The sequence below is a fragment of the Pleurodeles waltl genome, chromosome 3_1 (genome assembly GCF_031143425.1).
Source record: "Pleurodeles waltl isolate 20211129_DDA chromosome 3_1, aPleWal1.hap1.20221129, whole genome shotgun sequence".
NCBI classification, from domain to species: domain Eukaryota; kingdom Metazoa; phylum Chordata; class Amphibia; order Caudata; family Salamandridae; genus Pleurodeles; species Pleurodeles waltl.
In genome coordinates this window covers 1,370,794,891-1,370,822,548 of record NC_090440.1, presented here as the reverse complement: position 1 = coordinate 1,370,822,548, position 27,658 = coordinate 1,370,794,891, and the positions used below count along the sequence as shown (strand labels likewise).

At 47.3% G+C, this 27,658-nt stretch overlaps 1 protein-coding gene across 1 annotated transcript in view; it reads right to left on the bottom strand.

Annotated features, from left to right (window-relative positions):
* OAF (out at first homolog) overlaps positions 1-27,658 on the bottom strand; it is an 81,843-nt gene that overhangs the window by 53,037 nt on the left and 1,148 nt on the right. The window lies entirely within an intron of this gene.

Genomic DNA, 27,658 nt, shown 5'->3' with positions numbered 1-27,658 from the left:
AAAATGAAGGAGTTTTTGTAACTTGACTCTAGTGATGCTCTTACTGGGTGGGTCACGGGTAATCAAAAAAGCGAAGGCTGCAGTTAAGTCATCAAGTTATAAAACACATGCACATAAAACAACTGCTTGGTTTACAAACAACTTTTTCAAGTATTTTAAAAAACGTCAGCAGCATTTAAACAGTGTAGCTCATTATGAGACTCATGGTACTTGGGGAGGTCATACTGCACCCAGTAAATACAACTGAAGTGCACATTTACCGGCTGTGGTATTATTACCTCGCCCCTGGGAGTTCTACTTCTCGAAATGAAGGATAACATGTATTGCTCGGTTCTTACCTGAAAAACACAAAATATTGGATTGTTTCCCCATAAAAGTTGTTGCAGATCTTACCAGACATTTTGTGCTGGAAAAAAGTGCAGTATTTTCGTACAGGTCGGAATCCTATTTCAAGTGCAAATTTCAAGACAGTAACACTCCATATTTTAGACATTTATTTGTTAAAGCGCTTCCATACACATTCGCCCTGCAGTCAACCCGCCTGGCTTTGCTCTTCACGCGCTGTATAGCGCAGTGCTTAGGCCCGCTTCTGGACACGCCCCTCTTCTATGGCAGGCTATATGGGACATCATCCTGTGCGTCCACGCTGCCTTTGACAAGGTCGGTGGAACCTGCAGTTTTTATTTCCTTGTAGGCACCTAGGTGCCGTGGAGTTGCCTGGCTCCTCCGATTCATTTTGGGAGACATCTTGCTGGAGGGCTTCTAGATTTTTAGCTTTAAATCCTTTTATGTGTTTTCCTTAATCCCGCTTTATGTTGTCTTTGTTTTGAAGTTACCACTATGAAGGGACCCGCAGAGAGAGAGAGACGCAGTCTAGTCTCTCAGCGGGTGGATTCGGGACGGGGGAAGTGGCGCGCAAGGCGCCCGATTGGGTAGGAGGTAAGTGGGGGCGAGGATTAGGAAAGGTTTATAAGGGGGGTGGAGGGTGGGGTCGGCCCTTTTTCGAGCCGACTTAGGTGAGGGAAGGAGGTTATTGTTAGTGAGGTAAGGAGGGTTCCCCAGGTAGTTTTAGACAGGCCACCCCAGTAGCGTGGGTTTTTTTTGGTAGTCGGGGCCCCGGGACGCAGACAGGCAGGGAGAGAGGGGCACCGGAGGAAAGGGAGGGCGGCCCCGGGGGCAATTTAATTAGTCCGGTTACGGAAGCGGGGGAGGCCACCCCCTTGGGCATTGAAGTCGCCGCATTAAAAGAAGCCGGCCTCACGGGCAATTTTTTGATTTATAACGAGCGGAGTGAGCGCACGGCGGAACGAGGCGGCCCACTGGGCCGCAGGCAAGCTCAAGTGTCGCGCAGGAAGGCCAGTGACCGCAGGCCTAGCGGCACAGCGGCGCCGCCGCACCCCCACGGAGGGCCCCCAGAACAGGCCGCCAAACGCGCATCAGGCGGGGAAGGCCCCTCGGATAAAAAATATTAAAAAAAAAATAAATTGTTTTTCGGATTTTTGAAAACTGCAGATTTAGACACCCTAATCACCCCCCCCCCACCCCATGAACTCGGGTGGTTAAACGGGTCAGGCACCCCTCCCCCCCCCAAAAAAAAAAAAAAAAAAAACATAAGGACAAATTATAACAACATATATACATATATGTACAAGGAGCATAAGGATATAATAACAGGGCCACATCAGAACGACAGCTGCTAGGTGACGGCTGGCAATATGGCCACAGGCCACGACGCAGAGGCAGTGAGGGCCGCGCTACGCGTTCTGGGCAAAGCAGGCAGGGCAGACCTACTCAGGCCAGGGGCCCTAGATCAGGCTTGGGTCGGGATGGCACGCCCCACCAGGGCGGCATCTGGGAGGGTCGCGGCCGCAGTAGCGGCCTGCGAGTCACAGGACTCCGACGGGGAAAAAGACGAAGGGCATATGCCCCCCGGACAGGGCACAAGGGCACAAACGCTTCACGGGGCACAGAGCCCGCTGATGTTTGGCGAAGAGACGCAAGCTACACAGGACAAAGGACCAGACAGCGCGCAGGCAGGTTTTGACCCCGCAGCCCCGGGAGGGCAGGTGGCAGGGGGGGGGGGGACGGGACCGATGGGCAAGGCAGGGAGGCAGAACAGCCCATACCGGGGACCAGCGGGGATTTCGCCCCCCTAGATTTGTCATATCACAGAGGGGAGGCCCCCAACCCAGGCTGGTTTGGGGCACCAGCAAAGAAAAGAGGCAAGTACACCGGTAAAAATAGGGGTGGACCGGGTAGGGCAAAGTCGGCGCCCCGCCAGGCCAGGGGGGGAAAGTTAAGACACCACAAGAACCAAGGCCTGTGGTGGGCCAGAGTTCGCACACACAAGGGAATTGGGAGCAGGCGGAGACCTGGGATTTAGAGGCCAGAATCAGGGAACAGCGTAGGGATGTACTAGAGATGGAGGCCAGGTGGGCACAGCTGTGCAAAGACAGGGAAGAGGCGAATGCCTACAACGAGACAACTCCTAAGACCAGAGAGGCCAGAGGGCAATCAGGTATGCAGCAGCCAGGGCCAGGGAGCAGAACCTGGGCATGGGTGCCACAGGGAAGGGGAGATCAGAGACAAGAGGCTCGAGCGGCCGAAGGGATAGTTGGCGCGGGTAAACCCGGTGACGCAGACGGTCACGGGGGCAACAAGGCGGCAATGCCAACGACAGAGGTTGGCAAGAGGCGGTACACGCCGACTGGGCGCAAGACGGCCCAAACGTGTTGGCACGAAGCACTGGAGGGGTCTACGGCGGCCTTCTCCACACCGAGGGACCACGGACACCGTCCCGAGGACATGCGTTCTGCGGGGAGGGAAGCAAACGAGAGTACATCAACCAATGTGAGAGATGTGGGCCAACATAAGGGCCAGTGGGAAGGAGAAGATGAGTTGGAATTGGATTACGAGGAGGAAGGGGATGAATGGGAGGATGGCGAAATACGTGATTGGGAGGTGAGCACGGTGAAAAAGGGTGGCGGGCGAGGGCGCAAGAGCGGCGCAACCTCTTCTTCGTGCTCTGTTTTACAGGTTACAGCTCCTTTGGAAGGCCCCACTGGGAGTAGGCACGTCATACAGCACGGCAGGAGCCTGAGTGGAGTGCCAAGGAGTCTAGGGGACACCGCTGGAGGTAAGAAATGGTGGTCAGTATGGGGTGAGGGGGGGGGGACAACAAGGGAAGCTAACACGAGTAGGTCCATCGGGGTAGGCGATGGGTCAGTTTTGGAGGTAGCAGACAATAGCACCACGCAGAAGAAGGGCGAGAACAAGGAGAAAGAGGGTACCGCCACGATAGACACAGCCACGGCGGGAAAGGCAGATAAGGGGGAGAATACGGTAGAAGATAAGGAGGGGGGAAGTCACAAGAAGAGGCTGCCGTACATGGGTTTAGCCATGCCACTGGGTTCACACGTGGCAGAGAAGACAAAGAGCAAGATATGGAAACACGAATATGTAGATGTTTTTAAACTATTACATAGGGACATACAGGCGAAGGAAGGGTCCAAGGAGGAAGAATGGGAACTGGCACGCAGGCCCAGGGTACCTATAACAATGGATAACTGGACGTCGGCCTTTTTGATATTCGCAAGTATATACTGCGAGAAATACCCAGACAGGGCTATCGCCCTGTTTAAATACATGGATATAATTAGAAAGGCTCAAATGCATTTTGGGGGCTTCGCGTGGCTCAGTTACGACGAGGAGTTTAGGGCCAGGGTAAGTGTTAATCCGGATAAACCATGGGGTGACGTGGACTCCGAACTGTGGATGCATCGGCACAGACAGCGGCATCCACTCACACGGCGAGTGGATTGCCGGTGACTTACAAGCCCTTTCAGGCGCGCCCCGCCCATGGAGGGGCGGGCAATACCACAAAGACAGCGGGGACAACCGCGGGGGCTTTATGGAACTTTAACAAGGGATTTTGTTCCAGAGCACAATGTAGGTTCAAGCATGACTGCTCCAAGTGCGAGGGTTGTCATCCAGTCACCCAATGTTTCTCGTTGTCCAGCCCAGCGGAACAGTGGAGGGCTTCTAGAGGGAGAGGGGCACATGGCGCTCCTGCGCCAAAAGGGGCCTATACCAGTTAGACTGGAATTTCTGCGGCCATGGCTACACATATACCCAGATATGGATAAGGCGCGACTATTGGAATGGGGCTTTAGGGAAGGTTTTAGATTAGGTTACCAAGGCCCTCGTCAAAGGAGATGGGCTGACAATTTGCGGTCAGCCAAAGAGCATCCGCAGATAGTGCGCGACAAAATAGCAAAGGAGGTAGGGTTAGGCAGAATAGCAGGCCCATTTTCCAGGTGGCCAAGTGACGCTTTAATGATATCACCATTGGGAGTGGTACCCAAGAAGGCGCAGGGAGAATTTCGTTTGATTCACCATTTGTCATGGCCCGAAGGTACGTCAGTCAATGATTTCATTGCCCAAGAGGACTCTAAGGTAATTTACGCGTCGGTCGATGATGCGATAAAGCTAGTCCTAAAGTGTGGTACGATGGCGGAAATGGCTAAATGTGATATTCAATCAGCTTTTAGATTGCCCCCTATCCATCCAGCAGATTTTGACCTCTTGGGCATGCAGATGGATGGCAACATCTATGTGGACCGAGTTTTGCCCATGGGTTGCTCGATATCATGTGCCCTTTTTGAGACGTTCAGCACCTTTTTGCAGTGGGTCTTTGTGAAGACAAGCGGGCATAGGTGGGTGACGCATTATTTGGACGATTTCCTATTCGTAGGAACAGCGGCATCTGGGGATTGTGGGCGGGCCCTGGACACGTTCCAGAAGCTGGCACAACAGGCGGGTGTGCCCTTGGCCCCTGAGAAAACAGAAGGCCCCACGCCGATTCTAACCTTTTTGGGCATTGAACTAGATGCGAGAAAGTTGGTCGCTAGGTTGCCAGCGACAAAAGTAGCGGCGATACTAGAATTTTTAGCAGGGGTGTGCACCCTGCGCAAGATGGATTTGCGGACAGCTCAAAAGCTGTTAGGTTACCTCAATTTTGCATGTAGTGTAGTTAGGGGAGGCAGGACTTTTTGTAGGCGGTTGGGACTTTCCATGTCAGGTGACGTACTTCCGCACCACAGGATACGAGTGTCATTGACATTACGAGAAGATATTAGGATATAGGAGATTTTTCTGAGAAGGTTCAACGGAGTACCAATGTCTTTTGGTGAGTCAGACACAATATGGCAGATACAAATTTTCTCGGACCCGGCAGGAGCGTCGGGTTTTGGTCTATTCTGGGATGGGAGGTGGTGTGCGGAGACTTGGCCGGCATACTGGAGGCAGCAAGGGAGAAGCATCGCGTTTTTGGAGTTTTTTCCCCTTTTAGTGGCACTAGCAGTGTGGGGACAGGAACTAGCCAGCAGGACAGTGATTTTTCAAATAGACAACATGGCGGTAGTAGAGCTGGTGAACAGGCAGAGAGCAAAGGACATCAGAGTTTTGCGCTTGTTGCGGCAGTTTATGCTTTTATGTTTATCTTTGAATGTCATATTTAAAGCTGCACATATACCATGGATTTACGACGAGATTGCAGACTCCCTATCTCGTTCACAGTGGCGGCGTTTTCGCGAATTGGCCCCTGGAGCAGATCAGAACAAGACTGTGGTCCCGGCAGACATCTGGGAATGGGGGGCATGACGATCACGGGGCTGGTGGAGATGTTATTAGCAGTATCCACACGGCGTAATTACAGACTGGCATGGTTGGAGTTTCAATCTTTTGAACAGTTTGGGGGCAATTTTTGGGAGCAAAGCCTGCCGGTACTGGAGGCACGGACCAGACGTTTCGTGCTGTATTTGATCAGGGAGGGTTTATCTCCAGCGACAATTGGGGGGAAACTGGCTGGAGTGTCTTTCTACGGGAAACTGTTTTTTGGATATGACCCAGCACACAGTGATTTATTGGGTAAAATGCTGAAGGGATGGGGCAGGGTTAGAATGAGTGGAGATAAACCAGCAAGAGAGCCCATTACATTTGAAATGTTAGTAGAGATGACACAGGTGTTACCAAGTTGTTGTAGGGACAAAGATGAGGTGGGTTTATTTCGTTTATGCATGTTGTGGATGTTTTTTGGAGCTTTTAGAGTATCAGAATTGTTGGGGGTGGGTAAGGAAATTGGAGTAAGGAGAAAAGAGGTATGCATGCACAAAGACAGGTTGGGGATATGGCTAAGACGGTCCAAAACGGATCAGCTGGGAAAGGGCAGGTGGATATGGCTAGAGAAAGGAGGAGTTGAAGCGGCTTGCCCGGTACAGGAATGGGTCAGTTTCAAAACAAGGTGGCCAGGGGCAGGTGAATCAGGGGTCTTTATGCATGTGTCGGGAAAAAAGCTAACGAGTTATCAATTGTTACAAGTTATGAGAATGACCCTTGGAAGGATAGGGCGGCACGCAGGTGATTATGGAACGCACTCATTCAGAATCGGCGCAGCAACGGAGGCAGCACATATTGGCTGGGATTGGGCTAAAATCAAATCCATAGGGAGATGGAAGTCTAGGTGCTGTGAGCGGTATGTCAGGCCCTGAAAAGTGCAAAAAAATAGGTTTTGGGGGGGGGGGGGAGGGATGTTTTGTGGTTAGTTTATCAAGACAGTGGTTACAATGTTTTTTCTTTACAGGCTGTGTGGCCGGGCCAGAGAAGGAAAAGACGACGTGGTTGGTCGGCCACTCGTTCGTTCATTGGGCGGCAAAATTTGCAGAGAAGCAAATTTACGGCACATCATTTTGATTGCCCAGCAGAAGCCATGAAGTGCGTTGGTGGGGCAAGAGTGGTATGAGGTGGGGGAGTCTGCTCCCATTTATCACGGGTAACTTGCCGCAGTGGGGATGTCCAGATCTTTTATTGATTCACTTGGGTGAGAATGATTTAGTGTAGCTATCGGGGCTCACTTTGATACAATTGATGCAGAGGGATTTGGAGCTCTTGAAACGGAAACTATGCGGGACAAGCTTGGTGTGGACCGAATTTGTGCCAAGAAGGGCATGGAGAGGGGCGATCAATCATGGAGCCATTGAGCGGGCTCGGAAAAAATTGAACAGAGCCATGAGAGTTTTTTGTTGGGCCCAAGGGATCAAGGTGTTAAGACACGGGGACATAAAAGAGCAAGAACAAGCGTTATTTCGTGATGACGGAGTACATCTATCACAGATAGGTAACGTGTACTATATCACAGAACTGAGACTAATGCTGGAAAGCATATGGGGTACAAATTTGTGTACCCGAAAATGAAAGGGGTGGGGCAGCGAAACGCTTCACGGGTTTCCCTGGGTGGCAGGAGATGGGGGAGGGTGGAGAGCCAGGTGCGGGCTTGTCCACCCTTCCAGGGGGAAAACAAGGAGGTGAAGCATCAGAGCGGGGAGGGGTAGGCTACAGGCAAGGAAGGCATGGGCGGAATAGGGGAGCATATATGGCAGGAAAATTGAAGGGAGACATTTGAGGAGAAAATGAAGGCAAGGGAGTTGTAAAAGTTAAAGTCTGCTTTAAAAGATATACAGTTGTGCTTAAATCCTGTTCTAATAAAATGACCTTTTACACCAACAAGAGTGTCACGTATGTATGTCCCGATGAAGGGACCCGCGGAGAGAGAGACGCAGTCTAGTCTCTCCGCGGGTGGATTCGGGACGGGGGAAGTGGCACGCAAGGCACCCGATTGGGTAGGAGGTAAGTGGGGGCGGGGATTAGGATAGGTTTATAAGGGGGGTGGAGAGTGGGGTCGGCCCTTTTTCACGCCGACTTAGGTGAAGGAAGGAGGTTATTGTTAGTGACCACCCACCCACCCAGCTTAGGAAGACAGGGGGAGGAAGGGTTTTTAGTTAGGCAGGTTAGTTAGGGCAGGTAGGGGGGGTTAACAGTCATTTAGGACAGGTGAGTTGAGAAGAGGTAGCAGGAGATGGGGGAGGGTGGAGAGCCAGGTGTGGGCTTGTCCACCCTTCCAGGGGGAAAACAAGGAGGTGAAGCATCAGAGCGGGGAGGGGTAGGCTACAGGCAAGGAAGGCATGGGCGGAATAGGGGAGCATATACGGCAGGAAAATTGAAGGGAGACATTTGAGGAGAAAATGAAGGCAAGGGAGTTGTAAAAGTTAAAGTCTGCTTTAAAAGATATACAGTTAAATGTTTTGAAGTATTGTTGTGCTTAAATCCTGTTCTAATAAAATGACCTTTTACACCAACAAGAGTGTCACGTATGTATGTCCCGAGTCACTCCTTGCAGGGGAGCCTTCGTTCAGCTATAGGGGTTGCTGGACCCCAGTTCAAATTTTCATTTCCCTACTTATTTTGCTTTTCACGCACTGTATAGCACGGTGCCAAAACATGCCTCTGGACACGCCCCTTCTATGATGGGCTATATAGGCCATAATCCTGTGCGTCCGCGCCAAAGGTAAACTCGTCTGTGTTCATTCGCGCCTGGACCACGTGTAGCCCTCGTCCAGCTGGCCGGTTGGATATCCCATCCACGCCCCATAAAATATACTCTAGAGAGGCTTTCCTGATGCTTAAACCACCAGGTAAAAGTTTCATTTGTCCACGGCTGTGCCCGTCATATGTTTCAGATAAGATTCAACCCATTTGTGAGACGTGCAAGACTAGATTTATTAATCTGAAACTCCTCGGTATTGGTGAAGTGGTAGATAAGAACTGTCGTGAATTGAAAAAGGTAGTCGCATGCACCAGCCCTAATCTTAAATGTGGTTTGCTGAATACTTGGTCTGTGATTAAGCATTATTTTGAATCTGCGGAGTTTCTGGACTCGTAGAATTTAGACCTGGTATTCTTAATAGAAACTTGGGCTGGCGAGGCCTCTGGTCGAGATATAATTTCAGCAATTCCTTCCAGATATTCTAATTTCCGCTTGGATGGACCCCATGGGGGGGGGGAAGGGGCGGAGTGGATGGGGGTGATATAGCAATTATCTATCAAAATTTGTTTGCAGCTATATTCACGCCTGCATTTATAGAGGGGGTGAAAGCACTTTCTTTTAACATAGAACTCTTTTAGACTCAATCTTACAATGGCCTCTTGGTTTATCGCCCCCCCCCCCACCCCGGGCTCATAGCGCCCTTTCCTCAAGACATTAGTTTACTTCTGGAATTGTCTATCCCAAAAGCAGATTTTTCAGTACTAGGTGATTTTAATTATCATCTTGAATATCAGTCGGACCCAGATACTGAGTTACTTATAGACAATTTAGCTCGTTTTGGACTCACTCAGACTATTACTGACCCAACTCATCAGACTGGGCACACTCTTGGTGGGTTATTTATGTATAACCCCTACATTGGTAATATATACACTGTCCCGTTAACTTGGTCTCATCACTGTGGTACTTTGGGAGATTATACCCTTACGGAATGAATCTTCTGCACAAACCGCTAGGTAATATACGAATCACCCGTGCATGAAACAGTGCAGGCATCACATTTGAATTCTCTCGGCTGGATCTCAGCCTGAAACCTTGTATAAAATACACCACTTGGCAGCAGGCTATGCGGATTGGTTAGATTATGCACTCAATAAGCCTGCTAAAACTAAAATCCGAAAGAAGTCTAAAATCTCTTAACCATGGTTTAATGAGGCACTTACAACAGCAACGCAAGGATGTCGCAGACAAGAAAGGAGGTGAAGGTTATCCTATGACTCAAGGGAGAAACACAAATACAAAGCATTGCTGAGTATAAAAAGCTTGTCTTGGCCGCTAAATCTGCATTCCATACTGAACAATTACATCAGTTGGTAATTCTAGCAAAGAACCTTTTTCAAATAGTAAATACACGTACATCGACAACCACGAGTAATACAGAGGTCACTAGTCAGGATTTTTGCGATTCTTTAGTCATCTTGTTTAAGGAGAAAGTTGAGCTGATTTTTAATGGGTTTTCCCCATAAGTCGTGTCAGCCAAAACAAGACTAAGGTAACTACCTGAAGGAAAAGTGTGTAAGCCTATTTTTAATAAATGTAACCTGCTAAGGCTAGATGAAGTAATTTCAATCATAACCACCACAAATTCTGGATCTCCCTTTGATCATTGTCCACCAAAAATACTCCATCTGGTACCCGAGGTGGAGGCTACCTACCTAACCAAGATCTTTAATGCCATGTTCTTCCTTTACTAAAAAAAATCTAATTCAAATATACTGGATCACAACAACTACAGACCTATTTCTCAGATTCCATTCCCCGCCAAACTGGTAGAGAAGGCTACAGTCAGCAGCTTTTATGGAGAATAATAATCTTTTGGACAATACCCGGTTTGGTTTTTAGGCAGATCCACAGCACCAAATTAGTGCTGGTAGTGTCATCAGAGGAAATTATATCTTCCTTAGAAAAGGGCGGCAATGCAGCCCTTAGCTTGCTGAATCTGTTTACGGGATTTGACATGGTCAATTATGACCTGTTGATTGACTGCCTACAAAGCCTTGGTATTAAATGGTATCTCACTGGCCCTGCTACGTTCATTTCTCTCGATCGGGTTCAATCCGTATCTGCCAGTGGCTTTACATCTGCGCCCCATCATCTGCTTTGCGGGTTCCCCAGGGGTCATTGTTAACCCCAACGCTGTTCCACCTTTAAGTCACTCCTCTGGCCACTCTGATTAAATCTTTCTGACTGTCATTAGCATCTTATGCCGAGGATACTCAGATTGTGGTGTTGCTCACCAAAAATAGTGTCAACATGGGCAACTTATTTCAGAATTGCATGAGTGCAATTGGCAAATGGATGGATAGCAATTGTCTTAAGTTGAATTCATCTAAGAAAGAGGTTAGCCTCTTTGGAACCAACACATCCTTTTGGTCTTCTGGTTGTAGCCCGATCAACTAGGCACTTCTCCCACACCAGTAGATAATTATACAAAATGCAGCTGCTCACTTTATATTGAATATCCCAAGATTTCACTCTGCATCATCTGCTATCTGCCAACTGCACTGGCTGCCTGTGAAGCAACCCTTTGTATTTAAGACCCCGTGCATTGGGCATGGTCCTACACACTTGAAGGGAAACCGGATTCGATACTTGCTGAGCAGAACTCTTAATCCAATTCTGCCAAGAATCTATTGGTGCCTACCTTCAAATGCTCCTCATGGGAGGCAGGAGCTTTGTTACCTGAAGGCCTTGCACTGGATCAAACTCCCCTGGGATCTTAAATCCAGTTGTGGCTCACAGGGATTCCTGGGGGCAGAGCGGCACGCGAGGGGGAGGAGAATTAATAACATAAATAAAAAATAATAATAATAATAATAATAAAAATAAAAAATGTACCTCAGCTCCCGCGCCTCTGCTCCTCCACTGCACGCAGGCACAGGCTCCCAGCCTGCCCTGCGGCCAATCCTGACGCTGCTTTGGCTGGCAGTGCCCTGGCTGGGCAGCTGGGCTGGTGAGAGCCCTGTGCACATGTGTGTTTGGCCAGGCTGAGACGGCCAGCCAAACATACATGCCCTCTGCTCGTCACCCCATAAGCCCTCGCCCCTTTCACAATGAAAGTATAATAAACAGTTTATTATCCTTTCCTCGTGAAAGGCTTAGCAGCGGTTGCTGCTGCTGGTGGTGGGTGGGGGTGAGGGGGATAGGGGTGACGCTCCTACGCCCTTATGGAGGAGCCTCCCCTGCTTAAATCTGCTACTTCTCCATCTTCATTTAGGAAGCTACTGAAAACCTGGCATTCCCATCAACAGAAGTCCAGGGCCTCCTGATCTTGTCATTGTAGCGCCAAGAGGCCTTTGTGAAATCGCTGTGCTTAATATATTTTATTATTCATTCATTTAAAGGCACACATCCATTGGGAGTTACTGACACAAGGACAGCCGTCTCTGGTGAATGTGAAGAGGGGGGTGGCAGGGGAGAGACAAGAGATATTATCAATCTTAAACCTAGGAGCATCTGGAGGAAGTGGAATACTGGGAGAGGTCAGCTCCCCAGGAGGAAAGGGGGAATCCCATACACACCGACAGGAGACTGGAGTCAGGAGGAGGAGGGGTGGAGCTACCCGATGCAGAGAACTCTGGAGCAGGTTAGAGGAAATGAAACCTTCTTGTTCACATCCCGGACGCTCTAGACCAGGGAGTAAGAGAGAGATCGCGAGCCCACGAACAGAGAGTTTTGAAGTCAGTAGAAGGTGGGGTACGGGAGTCGGGTCCACGATCATGCACTGAGGTAACCTCACTTTTAAAGAAGGGAAGACCTAGTCCACAAATAGGAGGGGTTTGTGGCCGAGAAGGAATAGAGGACCTTCGGCACACGCACAGAAGCCCCCAGCACTCGGCGTCAGCAATTGTCAGCAAGACGTGGAAAGTCGGACTTCCTCTGGACTCCGATGGGGGTCAATCTGAGTCACTTAAAGGAGCAGAGAGGCTCCGCATTCCGGGTCGGGCCCAGTCAGAGCCAGAGATCTGCATCACAATGGAACCAGCACCCCACCCCGGGGCCCAGCAACAGATGTGCGCAACTGGGAGAGCGGGCTGGGATCCCAGGGGCTGAGCATGACTCAACGAGCCGAGGGGGCGGAGGAGCCAAGAACTAGGAAGAGACAACAGAAGTCTGGGCGCCACACTGGCCTGCAGGAGGAGAGACTCATCACAGCAGAGACTTGGAGTGTGACTGCAGATAAGGACAGCCTGCCCCAAGCTGTCTGTCCATCCTCCTGGCTGCTATAACACCATATGATCTCCTTAGGCGGTAGACCCCAGCTTGGTCTTCACTCTCAGTGTACCATTACTTCCTTACCTACACCGCAAAGCTTTTTAAGCATGACTTACAGACGGCTTGTAGTGTTCCGTCAGCTTTGTCGATTTTTTTTTTTTTTAAAAGGTTAGGCAAGTCACATGTGTACATTCGCCTTAAAAGAAGTGTACTTCTGAGCCTCGGTTGATATTTGCCTTTGCATATGCTTGATTATTTTCATTCTTTATCCTTCGGACTCAACCTGGAGTGTTTTAACTAAAGAAAACAGCACCTTTTCTTTGTGCCAATAAGGATTATATTCTTCGGTGGTGCGCAGTAAAACAACAAAGAAATTCTAAACCTGTTCTAATAAGGCCTGCGAGATGGTTCATACATTTTTTATTGCAGGCATATGGCTTCCCTGTTTAAGTACCATACGTTTATTTTTGCTGCAGAAGGTTGTAACAAATACTGGCAATGCCAGTAGGTCTCGATGTATTGTGCTGCAACATGCACTAACACAGGGACACTAATAAATAGTGGCACTCCCATTCTCTCACACTCCGGCATAACCTGGAAAGATTTCCTGCACTCACACAACACCCCTTCCTCCGGCAATCACCAGTTCCCTTCCCCCCCACGCTCACACAGAATCTCCCTGCACTTGCACCCTACAAGTGCCCCTATCACATCCAGCCACCGAGCTTACACAGCTCACAGACCCCATTTATGCACTCACACAGGGAGCCCCTGTCCTCGCCACACACAGACACGCCCCCCCCCCCCCCCCCCATTGCTCACCCTATAAAGGCAGCCTGACCCTAAACCCCCTACAGGTACTACCCTAGACTCGAGCAGTAACCTCATTTTCACTGCACTCTGAACACCACTACATACATACAGACACCCCCTCGGAAACAGAGGTGCACCACATGCTTGCCACATATTCCTTTTGCATACACACAGGTGCACCTTCTATCACCCACAGGCACGTTGCTTACAGTGCACTCACAGACTGAACAGGTCCGAACTTAAATTGTGAAATAATATGTGCTGGGGTTCAAAGATTTGCTCAGAAGCACGTGTTCTTTGCTACTGAATGGCAGAGTTGTTGAATGCCAAGGGTTCATAGTCTTGATTCCACCCCATCAGCTTTCACAACCTCCACACGCTCCCTGCCCCACTCTTGGGTTGGGGAGGGTAACAAGCAGACCTGGGACACATTTTAATTACCCTTGAGTAATTTGAAAAATACAAGTTATTCTGCAATGAGCTTTGGCAGCGTATTTCCGATAATACCACGATTGCACCTGCTCACGTAATAAAGAGTAATTTAAAGGAAAAAAAATATCACAAGACCACATTTAGTGAGCAGAGCAGATGTTCAAGCTCTGTTGCATTTAGAGCTATATTTTTAGCACAAAATGCATTCTTGTGTCTTTTTTAGATACAAGGGTGCACTTTGCACTATGAAACTAGCATTACATGCTGGGAGTATGTTGTGAGAAAATTCCACCCCAAGAGCCCATTTAGTGAATGCAAGCTATTCAAGCTTTTAAGCTATGTTGCATTTAGCGCTATTTCTTAGCACAAAGTGGATCCTGCCACCCATTTTGGACATATTTCAGTATAATCTTGTAGATGTTTCAGGTAATTTTGTGTGATTATGCTACAGTGATTTACACAAATGATGGCCATCCTATTTATCAGTTGCTTGCAGGCCAGGTTCAGATAGGATCAGTCCCCATGCTGAGGGAGGGCCTCCAGCCACAATCCAGGTAAGGTGAGGACTCTCAGGCCAGGGCCAATTGCCTTTAAAAGTCCCCAAAACCTTCAGGAGCCTCCCTTTCAATCCTAGGCCAACGATTATCTGTAACATATAGGAGACTCCAGGGATAAGCATTACTCGGTGCATGTGGGTGGCATCATTTTCCATTATGCCATTCACTGGGGTTGGCCACCAGAGCCCTAAACCCGGGTGCCACTGTACCCGTTGAATAAGGGTAACCACGGCCCTACTCGGTGGCAGAAAGTTGGCTGCGTGTGTGCTGTGACTGCGACAGGAAGGTAAGGGAGAGTTAAAATTACTGCCTGCATTAAATTAAATGTACTGCCATCCTAATAATGACTGCACTTACACAGCAGCAGGCACAGTTGGCAGGGAGCATACCTTGAAAGTGAGGGTTCTGGCTAGAAGTAGTCGTGCACAACATTCTGAGCGTTTTCTAGGGGAGATCACTCCACGGACTCTAGCTTGCAGCCTGAGTTCTCACTTAGGGAGTTGGAGAGAAGAGCTTCTCAAAACCTGCCATGCACTGATATCGAAGCTGAAAGCAGGAGGTGTAGCCTGCATTTGAACCCCTACAGCCCATAATGCTCAGTTTCTAGGTACAGAAAAACAAGCTTACTCGTATTTCCCCGGATGATCTTCCCACAGAGGCCTCTATTGATCACAGTAACAATCTGGCAGATTTCTTCCAGGAAAAGATCACTGCTATCTACCTCTTTTCCGTTCATATCTAGCCACGAAATAGACGGGGATCTGTACACTAACATCTAGCCCTCACCGGTTTTGCTTGCAGTTTTTCAGCCTCTGACAGAGACGCCCGTCACTAACTATCTCCACAATATAAAATCAGGATCTCCCCTTGACCCTGCTCCTCCCTCTATTCTAGCGCTGGCCTCTAACATATTTTCACCTCCTCTGACAAATATTCTTAACCATATTTTAACCTCAGGATTTCTACCCCAATCCCTTAAACATGCCGAGGTCAAACCCCTTCTGAAATAACCTAAGCTTGACCACACTTTGCTTAGTAACTACAGGCCTATTGCTCTTCTTCCGATTCTGGCTAAGATTATGGAAAAGCATATCAATAATCAGTTGACATGTTTGCTTGAAGACCATGAACTTTTAGACCCTTCTCAAATGGGATTCAGGCCCCAGCACAGCACCGAATCAGCTCTATTAGCAGTCACGGAAAGCACTCGCCAATTGTTAGATCGTGGTGGCCACACAGTTATCATCCTGTTAGATCTTAGTGCCGCTTTTGACACTGTAGATCTCAACATTCTCCTTCAAAGACTTTCCACTATAGGAATAGAAGGCACAGCACTGGGCTGGTTTTCTTCATTCCTGAAAGGTAGAACCTTTCAAGTCCTTGACCGCTCGTTTCTGTCTAAAGAACCCCCCCTTACATGTGGTGTTCCTCAGGGCTCCTCTTTGAGCCCTACACTTTTTAATATCTATCTTTCTTCTCTAGCCAAAGTTGTGGAATCCCACGGCCTTTCTGTGGTCTCATATGTTGATGACACACAGTTAGTAGTCTCACTCTCTAATGTCAAGGGCCCCTCTCATACAAATCTTTCCCTCTGTTTGGCTGATGTAGCCAAATGGATGACTGAGTACAAACTCAAACTTAATGATGGAAAGTCAGAAGTAATGATTGTGGGCATTTTTGCCCCCTCTAACTTCCCTGCACTACTTCCAGAGGTTTTTAATAATCTTCCACCCCTAAGGTTCATATAAAAAGTCTAGGCTTCTGGCTAGACTGTCGCCTTACGATGGAGCAGCAATCTAAAAAGATTGCTTCATCTTGCTTTCAACTCTTAAAAGGATTAAGGAAAATTCCTAACCTCCAGCTTCCTCCTGCCAGAAGAATTCTTATCCAGGCCCTGATAAAGTCACGACTGGACTATGGTAATTCCCCTTTTCTCAGTTCCCCAGGCTACGTGATAAGGAGACTGCAGGTTGTACAAAATGCGGCCGCAAGATTACTTATGAAAATACCTAGACATCTATCAGCTAAACCTGCCTTAGTCTCCCTTCATTGGCTACCCATAAGACATTGGATCAATTTTAAGGCCCTATGCTTGACACACAAAGCCCTTCATAATAAAGGCCCTAAATTTCTTAGGCAAAACATCTCACTTTACGCTCCTACAAGGACTTTGAGATCTTCCACCACCCAGCTAGTTCATATCTCTCGAGTCAAGAGATCTTCATGGGGAGGTAACTTTTTCAGTTAAGGCTGCTCACCTTTGGAATTCCCTTCCCCTAGAGCTCCGACAAGAACCTTTGGAACTACCTTTCCGTAAAAAATTGAAGACCTTTTTATTTTCATCATAGTTTTCTCTTGGGTTTTCTGTTTTGAGCTGTCACCTACCTTTTAGCGCTGGGAGGCCTTCGGGTAGCCATGCACTTTACAAATTATCTAAACTAAGCTAAGCTCCGCCGTGGCCCTTTTACTCAAACAGAAAAGCGCCGGTGGAGGGTGGTCTCTTCTGCTGACTTCCAGCCCTCTGCATCTGACAGTGGGGAGGGGCACAAGTTGCCAGCAAGCCTTCTGGTTGCTGGCGGGACCTCACACCCCCTTGCAGCACAGCTGTGTTCTGCTCCCAGATGACAACGGACAAGCAAACTTTCACAAGGGGCAGTTTGCTAACTCTACCCACTGCCACGTCATTACGTTTTAATGTGGTGAGCATGTTATGGAGAGGAAAAGGTCCTTATGAAACAATAGGAGTACAGTAAGGACTCTATTTGGAAAGTACACGTCTGCCCAATCAAAACCTGTGGAGAGGAACCAAAGACCCTCTCTCATTAGTGCTTGCTAAAGCAGTTTTCCTGTTGACCACATAAGGTGTAGTGCAAGTCGTGCTGTAAAGCCAGACTAAAAATGGAAATAATATTAATAAAATATTAATAAAGTTTGCACCAGCTCTTGCAAAGGCCAGACCTAATAGCTTTGGCTATGATTATTTAAATAAAGTTATCTGTGTTGCCTTCACTAACCTTGTAGAAGTTGACTCTCTGCAGTAGGATGAAAGTGATCATTCTTTACTGTGGGAATTTGAGGCTGAACTGTCCAAAAAAGACTGAACATGCTACACAGACCTGAGTAACACACATATCAGATCTTGACTGTTTCTCATCCTGCTTACCTAATCAATACTTCTCAGTAACTAGGCGTGTCTTGCCCTCCACCACACACCCACAGATTGGTCCCTGCATTACAAGGCTCACTCCTGGCTCCTCACATTTTCTCAATTTACAACTCATCCCAACACCATCACTTACTAAGATTTTCCTATGGTCCCTACCAAGGTGATTCGGAAATCTTTCTCTTGTTTCCTCCTTCCACAGACCTCAAACTGCCTCATAAAGCATCTGTCACTGACTTCCTGTTCACTGACTGATGGTCAATTCACCCAAAACGGACATAATTTACTTTCCTGCTGCCCCAGTACTTGCCTCCTTCCTCCATCATGTCTATTTCCACCCAAACATTATGACCTCAGCCAAAAAACCCACAGGATTGTTCTAACCCTTTGTTGATACATTAATGACCAACAAGGTCACTGCAGCCTGATCTCAATAAAATAATCAACTGAACAAAGTGCTTTACATTTCAGCTCACTTGTCCTTGGCAAAATTCACACCTGTAACTGTGTACTGTTACATCCACTAACCTTCTCAGTGTGGCTACAGACCCCTCTTCCACCCCCCCACACTGCCCCCACCAATCCAGCTGCTTGATCACTAACAACAGGATTCCAAGCAAACTATTGATCTCCGACTTCAAAGCCATACAGGGCTCTTCCCCAGACAACCTGTGTAATCCGGATCAGCACGCGCCTACTCCCAGCCCAGGCTCAGCCAACAGAAGCCTCCTCGCCACAAACTAACCTGGATGTGCAGCACCAAGGTGTCAGTCCTTCCTCTTCACTCGGATTCTCTACCAGTCGCACGGGCTCAGCCACTGTGCTCTCAAGGAGCACCCGTCATGCACGAATTGGCTTAATAACCACATCTACACACTCATGTTTCACTAGAATTTGTTATATGTTATAAATGCATGCACATTCCTGGATTTTCATCAGCCACTTTACCAAACGCCCATGTTTTATGTACTCCACCCCCTCTAAAACTGACAAGATGTACCGTGGAGCGTGTTCAGTTGTTACACAGAGCATTTCTTTTGTAAGTAACATAATGTAAGGTGGATCTGTAGAGTGCTGCGTATCACTCATGAGGGTATCCAGGCGCGGAAGTACTCTGTTAGCCAGTGACGAAACAGGCTATAAACATTTCTAATAGGTTAAAACTGTTTAGGGGGCATGCACAAGTTTGATGAACAAGACCCTGCACCTAAATACCCCAAAATAGTCATTTAAAAAAAAATATCAGTTATTCCCTCCTTCGAATAAATGTAAGCGTTCCATGAACATGAAGCTCTTTGAAAAATGCCTTGCCCTCCCTTTCCACGTTTCTTAAACGTTACATAAAAATACTTCTTTCATTTTTAAATTTGACTTTGAGTCCCTTAACAATTAATCCGATTAGTGACCTCACACTAAGCTTTACATGTCTGTAAAATGTAGCCTCATTGTATGCTTTTGAAAACTGGCGCAAGGCAAACTCGATGGCAAAGCAAGCGCCTCTTTAATGAAACATGAATAAAGTACAGATACAATCCCTCCTCTGAATATTAAGCCCGCACTGCAGTCGACTACTGTAAGCTGCCTACCTTGCTGCAAGCGCTTGAATGACTCAAACACAGTGATTGTTATACCTTGATTACCCCGCTCTATTATGCCGATTGTTCCTAAACCATTTTGTCAAACGCGTTCAATATATTGCAAGGCTCGCCAGCGTCCAACAGGGACCCGGTTCGTGCCTAAATACAACCACACAAAATAAACAAAATTATATTTTATGTACCGAGTTATAAGCAACAGAAACTACATTTACCAGCGTGCACACTGCTTCCAAAGGGCCTTCAGTGATAATTGGTTTGAAAAGCACACTCCTACTACTGTCAGGGCACCTGCAATGCCTTGAACTTCGGGCTGGGCTCTGGGTCCTCTCGTGGACATGTCCTGAGAAAGTGTTGGAGCCTAAAAACTTTGTGAGTAATGCAGCTGCAAAACCAGAGTAACATAGAAAACAAGCATTGGCAAAGCCAATAGGTCTCATCCATGCAAAAGCTACTGGCTTTACCAATGTGCTTAAGCCTTGCTTTTTACCATCGTGGCTGTTTTTCAGCATGGCTAAAGGTTAGTGGCATAGAGGAGAGTGGCAGATTGTTGTGGCTTAGTGTGGAGTTGCATAGAGTGGCATACACTGGAGTGGCGTAGAGTAGAGTGGACTGGTGTAGAGTGTATTGGCGTAGAGTGTTGCAAAGTGCAGTGGCATTAAGTGCAGTGGCATACAATGCAGAGTTGTAGAATGCAGTGATAGAGTGCAGAATGCTGCACAGCAGAGTAGAGAGGCGTAGAGTGCAGAGCCATAGAGTGGCACAGAATGGTGCAGAGCAGAGTGGCACGGAGTACAGTTGAGTGGCATAAAGTGGTGCAGAATAGAGTAGCATAAAGTGGTACAGAATAAAGTAGCATAGAATGTTGCAGAATAGAGTAGCAGAGTGGTGCAGAGTAGAGTATGGTGCAGTGGACTGGCATAGAGTGCAGCGGCGAATAATGGAATAGTGCTAAGTAGAGTAGTGTAAAGTTCAGTGATGGAGAGTGGAGTGGTGAAAATAGAGTGGCGTAGAGTTCAGTGGCGGAGAGTGCATTGTTTCAGAGCAGACTGTCAGAGTGCAGTGGTGTGGAGTGGAGTGCAGTGGTGTAGAGTGGCACAGAGAGCTGTGCAATCGAGTACAGTGATGCAGAGTAGAGTGAAGTGGCATAGAGAGCAGTTGTGCAGAGTGCATTGGCAGTTCGGTGGTTATTAGCAGAGTGGCATAGAGTGCAGTGGCATACAGCAAGGTGGCATACAGTGCAGTGACGTAAAGTAGATTGTTCCAGAGCAGAGTGAAGTGGTGTAGAGTGGAGTGGTGCAGGGTAGTGTGCAGTTGCATAGAGTAGCATAGGTTGTAATGGCGTAGAATGAAGTGGTATAGTGTGCAGTGGCATAGCGTGCAGTGGTGCAGTTAAGATTAGAGTTGCATGCAGTGGATTAGCTTCGACTGGATTAGATCAGATTGCCCTAATGACGTTTGCCCCTCTAAAATACCAAAAAGAGTTTCCCCATGCATTCCTGGTGTAGCCTGTCTCTCTCCTTAATCAATCCTTTAGTCAAGGTATGGTTTCAGATACCTTTAAGGCGGTAACGGTGACCACTCTTCACAAGAAATCCGGAGAGGATCCTCTTATCTTGGAAAACTACCATCCCATCTCCCTCTTGCCATATCTGGCAAAGGTGCTCGAAGCCTATGTTGTTTACCATCTTTGTTCATTCTTAGAATAATCTGAATTCTCTTCCGTACAGCCCATTCAGTTGAAGCTGTAGACGATATGTCGGAAGCGGCAGACACAATTGACCATGTGTTTTTGGTAGGCTGTGTTGAGGTGGCAGGCCTCCAGGACTCTGCACTGGCATGGATTGTATCCTTTCTAAAGGATCTCTGGCAATCTGTCTGGCTGTACCCTTTCAAATCCTCTGAGGTCCAGCTATCGTGTGGGGTTCCTCAGGGGTCTGATACGCCCCTGCATCTCTTCAACTTGTATATTGACATCTACTATATTCCCTCAAGAAAATTAATGTCAGAATATACAATTACATGGATAACATGCAGCTCCCATTTACCATTCTATCGAAGCCAAGGAAATGTTCCAAAATTCTTTGCTGTTTATTACAGATTATTATTCATCCAATCTAATCATCTGAAGCTGAACTCGGATAAAACAGAGATTGTTAGAATTCAAAAATGTTGATGTGAAACCCTTCCCTCCATTGATGGGCACCTCTCCCCATCCTAGGCACTCAGTAAGAGGTCTAGGAATCTTCATCGACAAACATTTGTTGGTGAAATCCCAAGAGGAAACTTAGCGCATAGCTAAGTGTTACAGAGTAAAGTGCATTGGCGTAGAGTGTAATGGCATAGAGTGCAGTGTTGCAGAGTGGCGTAGAGGACAGGGGCATAGAGTGGAGATGTGCACAGTAGATTGGTGTGGCCTAGACTGGAGTGGCAAAGAATGCAGTGGTGTAGAGTGACAGAGTAGGGTGGTACAGGGTAGAGAAGAGAAGCAAATCATGAAGTGGTGTAAAGTGCAGTGGCGCAGAGTGGTGTAAAGTGGAGTGGTAAAGAGTACAGTGCAGTGGTGTGCAGTGGTATTGAGTGGAATATTTTCGGTGTGGAAGAACACTGCCATTACAGACAATACATTTTCAATTGAAATGACGATACCATTTGCACAAACATACAGTTTTACTAATACAACTATACACTGCACAGACGAAAATGTTTTAAAATTGCATAACCTGGTTTAATGATTTGTTTTGATCATATTATTTGTTTCCAATACACTTTAGAAATAACAAAAAATGTGCTTTCTTTGTATTCTTAGTTCCGATATATTCTCAAATACATAAACACTTCATTTAAATGTTGAGTGCTAGGCAAAAACTCTTTCTATCCCCAATATACAGCAAGATTGTCACATAAATCTTCTCACTTACAAGTCTGAGTAAAAAAGTAAAGGAGCAACCTCTGAAGACAGCACCTGACATTTGACCCCGGTCTTTGAATGCACAGCAAATGTCACAAGATAAGAACAAGATTTACAGGTCTATTTACAGAAAGGAATACTGTAAATAGGTTTTGAGCAAGGGAGGGAACAAACTCAAGCAGGACAGCCTAAAACTAATACAAACAGCAAATGGAAAGCAAGAAAATGTAAGTTACAAACCAAAAAGTAGATGGCAAGCAACGAGCAGAATGCATTCATAAGTCAGCTTTCTGAATGTCCCCAACATGTTTTTAGCAAACCAAAAAGCTGCACTGTCTGGTAGACTGCGATCTAAAAAAGCAACACCAACAAACAATCTTCCTCTCCCTTTCATCTTCTCATTGTCACTGCCCCACAAAAAGGATAAAAATAAATAAATTAAAAAGGCTAATTTTCCTTGCATGTTTTCTTTACACACAGACAGATACAAATTGCCCAAATTGTGAGGGGTACTGTGCTGCATGGCATGGCAGGCACAGCGAACCTCCTTTTAGAAGATAGCTATGGGAATTGAATGATGGCTACCAGGGTGTAGCCGTCAGTGGCATTGCTGGTGCAAGGGCACTGAGGCCCAGAGGATGGCGAGGCTCAGCTTGCCCTACACCTGTGGCAATTATTTTGCAATCCAGCAGCTCAGAGGTTTTATATATTGGTCTTTCAATTGATACCGTGTGCACAAATCCTGTAGATTTTTTCTATTTACATATAATAAACAGTGGTAGTTTTTCTCAGACCCTTTTTCTTCTTCTTGCACTTGTGTTGTGAATTGACGCACGGAAAATCCTACTAGTACTCCTATCATTTGAAACAGCAAGTGGCATTCTTATAGGTCCGGGAACCGAACCACAGTCGTATATTCAAACGGTACTACCCTTTGCACTAAAGGACTTTTGTGTTTTTATTTTTGGGGGATTTCTTTGGAAATCATGCTACTGTTAAATGTCACTTACTTTAAGGTATTTGTGACTGACATTGCGTGAACTAAATTTGGCAACTTAGAGGGTTTACACGTTGACACAAAGACTTTTCTGCATGCAATGGTTAGGTCAGTGGCCATAATCATGGCACAGCCAAATCAGCATTTCATAGTCTCAAAGTCAACAGGAGATTGTTACATTTGTTAATAATCTACAGAAGAGAATCAAACTGGTAGTTTGCAATTATACTATAAATCAGAGTAGATCTGTGCCAGCTTCATAGAGGTTTTTTTTCTGAACCAGCTATTAGGTGCATTGACGTTAGGTGCAGTTTTCTTTCATTTAGAGTAGGGGCTTGGAAGGTACCCACTCTGGGGTGGTATGACCCACCTCCCCCCCCCCCCCCCCCCTCCGAGGCAGACTGGGCAGGTGGCACAGTCCAGGGGACTGTTAGCCGGTTTGGGGACTGTTTACTAGACTAGAGCGTTGCTAAAAGGTATAAGGCAGGGTTTTCTGGGCCACCAGCCACCATTCTTAGATAAGGTGGCCTAGCGGTAGGTAGCTTGGGTAGGGTACCAAATTATTGGTGGGGTCAAAATAGCATATGTCAGTTTGTAGCGATGCAGGGTGGGAGCACTGAAGAAGTGCTTCACCTACTAAGGCAGGCGGGTAAAAAAGACCTTATCATTAGCAGCATGAAAAAGACGGCCTAGGCAGGGGAGGAGGATAGGTCCAGGTATGTAGCGATCGCCTTATCGATTGCGATTCAGTTTTAGAGCCAGGTATCGACTCGGACTCAGGAGAGCCATGTTTGGCTCCTCCAACCCGAGAAGAAGAGAAAGCATGGTCCCAGGTAGCCAGCCTGACGGTGGAACTGGAGAGCAACACAGCATTCTGGGAAAGGTCTGGTGGGGCCGCCTCAGCAACAGGCAGGAAAAGGTTTGGTGTGGTCACCCCAAAATGGACAGACCAGCAGCCAGCAGGAGACTGGTGGACAACAGTATTTGGATGGTGAAATTGAAGGTCGAAATTGACTACAAAGGGTTATGAGTGATGCTGGTGAGGTGCTGGTGTTTGATTATGATGAAGATGAGGTGGAAAAAGAGGAATTGGTTGAGCACGAGCAGTGACGGAGTGGCAATGATGATCACGGAAGGGGATGAATAAACAGGCTCAGGTTTTGCAGAAGCAAGCTCGGGAAAGGCTTTGATGCAGACTCCGACCTTAAAGTCAGGCAGAGGAAAGAAAGTGGGCAACCCATAAGGATATCCAAAGGGATGGGGCGTTGGTAGGGTCAGAAGTAAGATTACAGTGGGAACATATGTGGTGGACAGGAGAGCATGGACCCAGGAATTGGAGGTCAGATAGGGCAGGTTTCAAAAAGCGACAAAGGGACAGATATGGATTAGCAGAGGAAGTTGGCGTGAGTAAGGGAACAGACATGACGAAGGAGATGAGAAGGAGAACAAAGAAAAAGACAAGAAAGAGTAAGGAATTTAATTTTAAAAATCTGCCATGTAAGGGGATTATGAAGCCCCAGGTGAGTCATTTTAAGGGGTCCACAAAAATATTAATATAGACCAACGAGAATATGGAGGTATGTGAGCCTCTCCATAGGGAAGTGAAGGCGAAGGAGAGATTTAAGGAAGAAGAACATGAGTTAACTAAGGAAGCCTAGAGTTCCTGTAACAATTGAAAATTGGATCTGGGCCAATTTTAATGCATGCAAGTGTATACTGTGAAAATGTTCCCTCCGCTGCGTCGCTCTGTTCAAGTATATGGATGTGATTAGGACAGCCCATATCACATTCGGGGTGGTACATGTGAGTATGGTCTGACGAGGAGTTCAGGGCTCCAATAGCCGAGGGAAAGCAGGGGTAGTTGGATAACAACTTGTGGATCACTCTTAGCCAGTCCCACCGGAAACAGGTTAACTTTTAACAAACTAACAGTGTAAAGCATGGAAATAATGCTTAAATTATTGACTAATCGGCGTGATTTAGCACTTCAATTTCTTAACCTACTAGTCCCGGGAACTTGCGTTTTGGTAGCCTGCCTGAACACCTCTGGCCCAGTCAGCATCCTTCCCAAATACATTACATAAAGCCTGCGCCTTGTCTCGCATCAGTAGCTATCATGTCACCTTCGTTGCTGGTATAGCTCCTAACGGGCCACCCTGTAGCACTATAGGGAAAGAGACAATTTAAGGGCCATGCGTGGAAAGGGGAATTAAGCAGAAAGCGAAGAGGGGTAGAACGTGAGAGCAAGGGGGGCAGTTGAAGGAAAGAGGGGAGCTAGAAGGGCGAAAGTGGGGACAGAAGCGTGGGGGAGAGGGGCGTGGTGGCCGCAATCACTACTCAGCTTGTGTAACCCGAAAACACACCTTGATATGAAGAGACAGGTTATCTGCAAAACTACCCCAGCCACAGAGGTACAAGGTGTAAACAGAATGGTTAAAAATTCACAACATGCTATGAGCGAACTTTCCACTGAATCGCTTTACACACATTATATCTCGTAGGTGTGATGCAATCCAGCCCGACCTCTTCCTGCTTAGCATCGACTAACAACCCCCCTTCCCAACCCAAACACTCTCCTCTGTCAGGCTGAGTGACCTTGGGTGTCTGCCACTGCTGGGGGGTGTTTTCAGCCAGGTCTGGTCTCGCTGGTGCAGACCAGCGCTCGGGGAACAGAGAATGTGCATGTTTCTTAACCGAGTGCTGTGCAGGCTCATAGGGTTGGCAACACAAACATGGCGTACGCCTCCTCATGCTGCAGTCATAGGGTTGCAGGGTGTTGGATTTCTATTAGGGTACTATGTGTGTGGTTGGTGGGGCGGGCAGGCACACACATATCTTGTTAGATGCCTGCGCTAGGTAGGACAATGCATGTCCTGTAGTGCCTGATATGGGCTTTCCTTGAAGGTCGCAAGGCAGGCACACCTTGGGTTGGCACAACCGATATGTTTCTAGGTTTCGGTACTGTTTCATTTTTAAGACTGAATGGGATATTAATGTTGGATTTTTGTGTTTGTACCGTACTTAGGGGTGGTGCTAAAGATTTATTTTTAAGGTTGTGGCTGTCGTGCTGCACATTAAAGGTAAGGTGTGATCTTGAGCTTCTGGTACTGTCTTATGCTTAGGGTTGTAGGAGAATCAAGTTATTTGGTTTCAGAAGTGTACCACGCATGGGGATGGCGGGGCGTTCCAGCCTTTGGGTTTCAGAAGTGTACCATGGTTGGGGATGGCGAGGCGTTCCAGCCTTTGGGTTTCAGAAGTGTACCATGGTTGGGGATGGCGAGGCGTTCCAGCCTTTGGGTTTCAGAAGTGTACCATGGTTGGGGATGGCGAGGCGTTCCAGCGTTTGGGTTTCAGAAGTGTACCACGCATGGGGATGGCGGGGCGTTCCAGCGTTTGGGTTTCAGAAGTGTACCACGCATGGGGATGGCGGGGCGTTCCAGCGTTTGGGTTTCGGAAGTGTACCATGGTTGGGGATGGCGGGGCATTTTAGTGTTTCGGTTTCTGGCTTTCTAATATGCTAGTAGTTAGCAAGCAGTTTTGTTTCAAGCCTGACACTTTTGCATCCTTGTGGATGCTGGGACACACGTTCTTTGGATATGTACAGTGCTAGGTGATTGTTGGGCATACTTGGCTCTGATGCTTGGGGCTTTTTAGAAGATTCTGATGCTTGGGTTAGTCGTCTTGTGGCATGCTAGAGGCTGGTGGAGAGGCTTATTTTTCAGTTTTTGGTACTGCAGCCGTCTTGGCACTGGTGAATGGCGGGTGGTAGGAAATGTGCTTGATTTTCTGATGTGGTTCAGAGCTTGGGTGGATTGAACTAGTTTACATTTTATTTTCTGATACAGTGCCATGTTTGGAATTGGTCCGTCCCCACGGGCACATCCAGCGAGACGAGGCGGATAAAGGTGCATTACTTTGTATTTACTCAACAACGTAAATCAACTCTGCATGCCTCAGTAGGTCCCAAAATGGATTTTGCGTTCTGGTGGCACCACAAAAGTGACACAACCCTGATGCAAAGTCTTAGCAAATGAGCTCCCAAATTTTAAGCACGCATGCAGAAACTTGCAAACTCAGTGCATTTATAATATACAACAAGAACGGTACGGAGCTATCCTTGGTATTGGTGGAAAAGATGCTGACGGGGGTTGGGGGCCTCAAGTGTGTCCTGCTGATCTGGTCTTTAGGACAGACTAGCCCATTGTTATCTGGCATTATACCCTGGATGAGACGAGTGGGCACATATGTACATTGGATTTTATTACTTATATTATACCTAAGGCAGATGAAAAACCTTACTTTATGGTGGTTTGCCATACTTGTGGTTGAGTAGGTGGGTTTAACAAAGTACGTAATTTCGAAGGAGAAGGGTGGCCCTTTGATGTCTGGTGGTAAATGCGAGCAACGCGACTGTCATTTCCATTCGGCAATGGCATGGTGTCTAAAGGTGTCAGAAAAAGTATTTCCTTGTACAGAGCCGCGCTTTGGTTTGGCAGGCTGGCTTGTTTCTAAGTTTCCAGTACTGTGGAATGCTG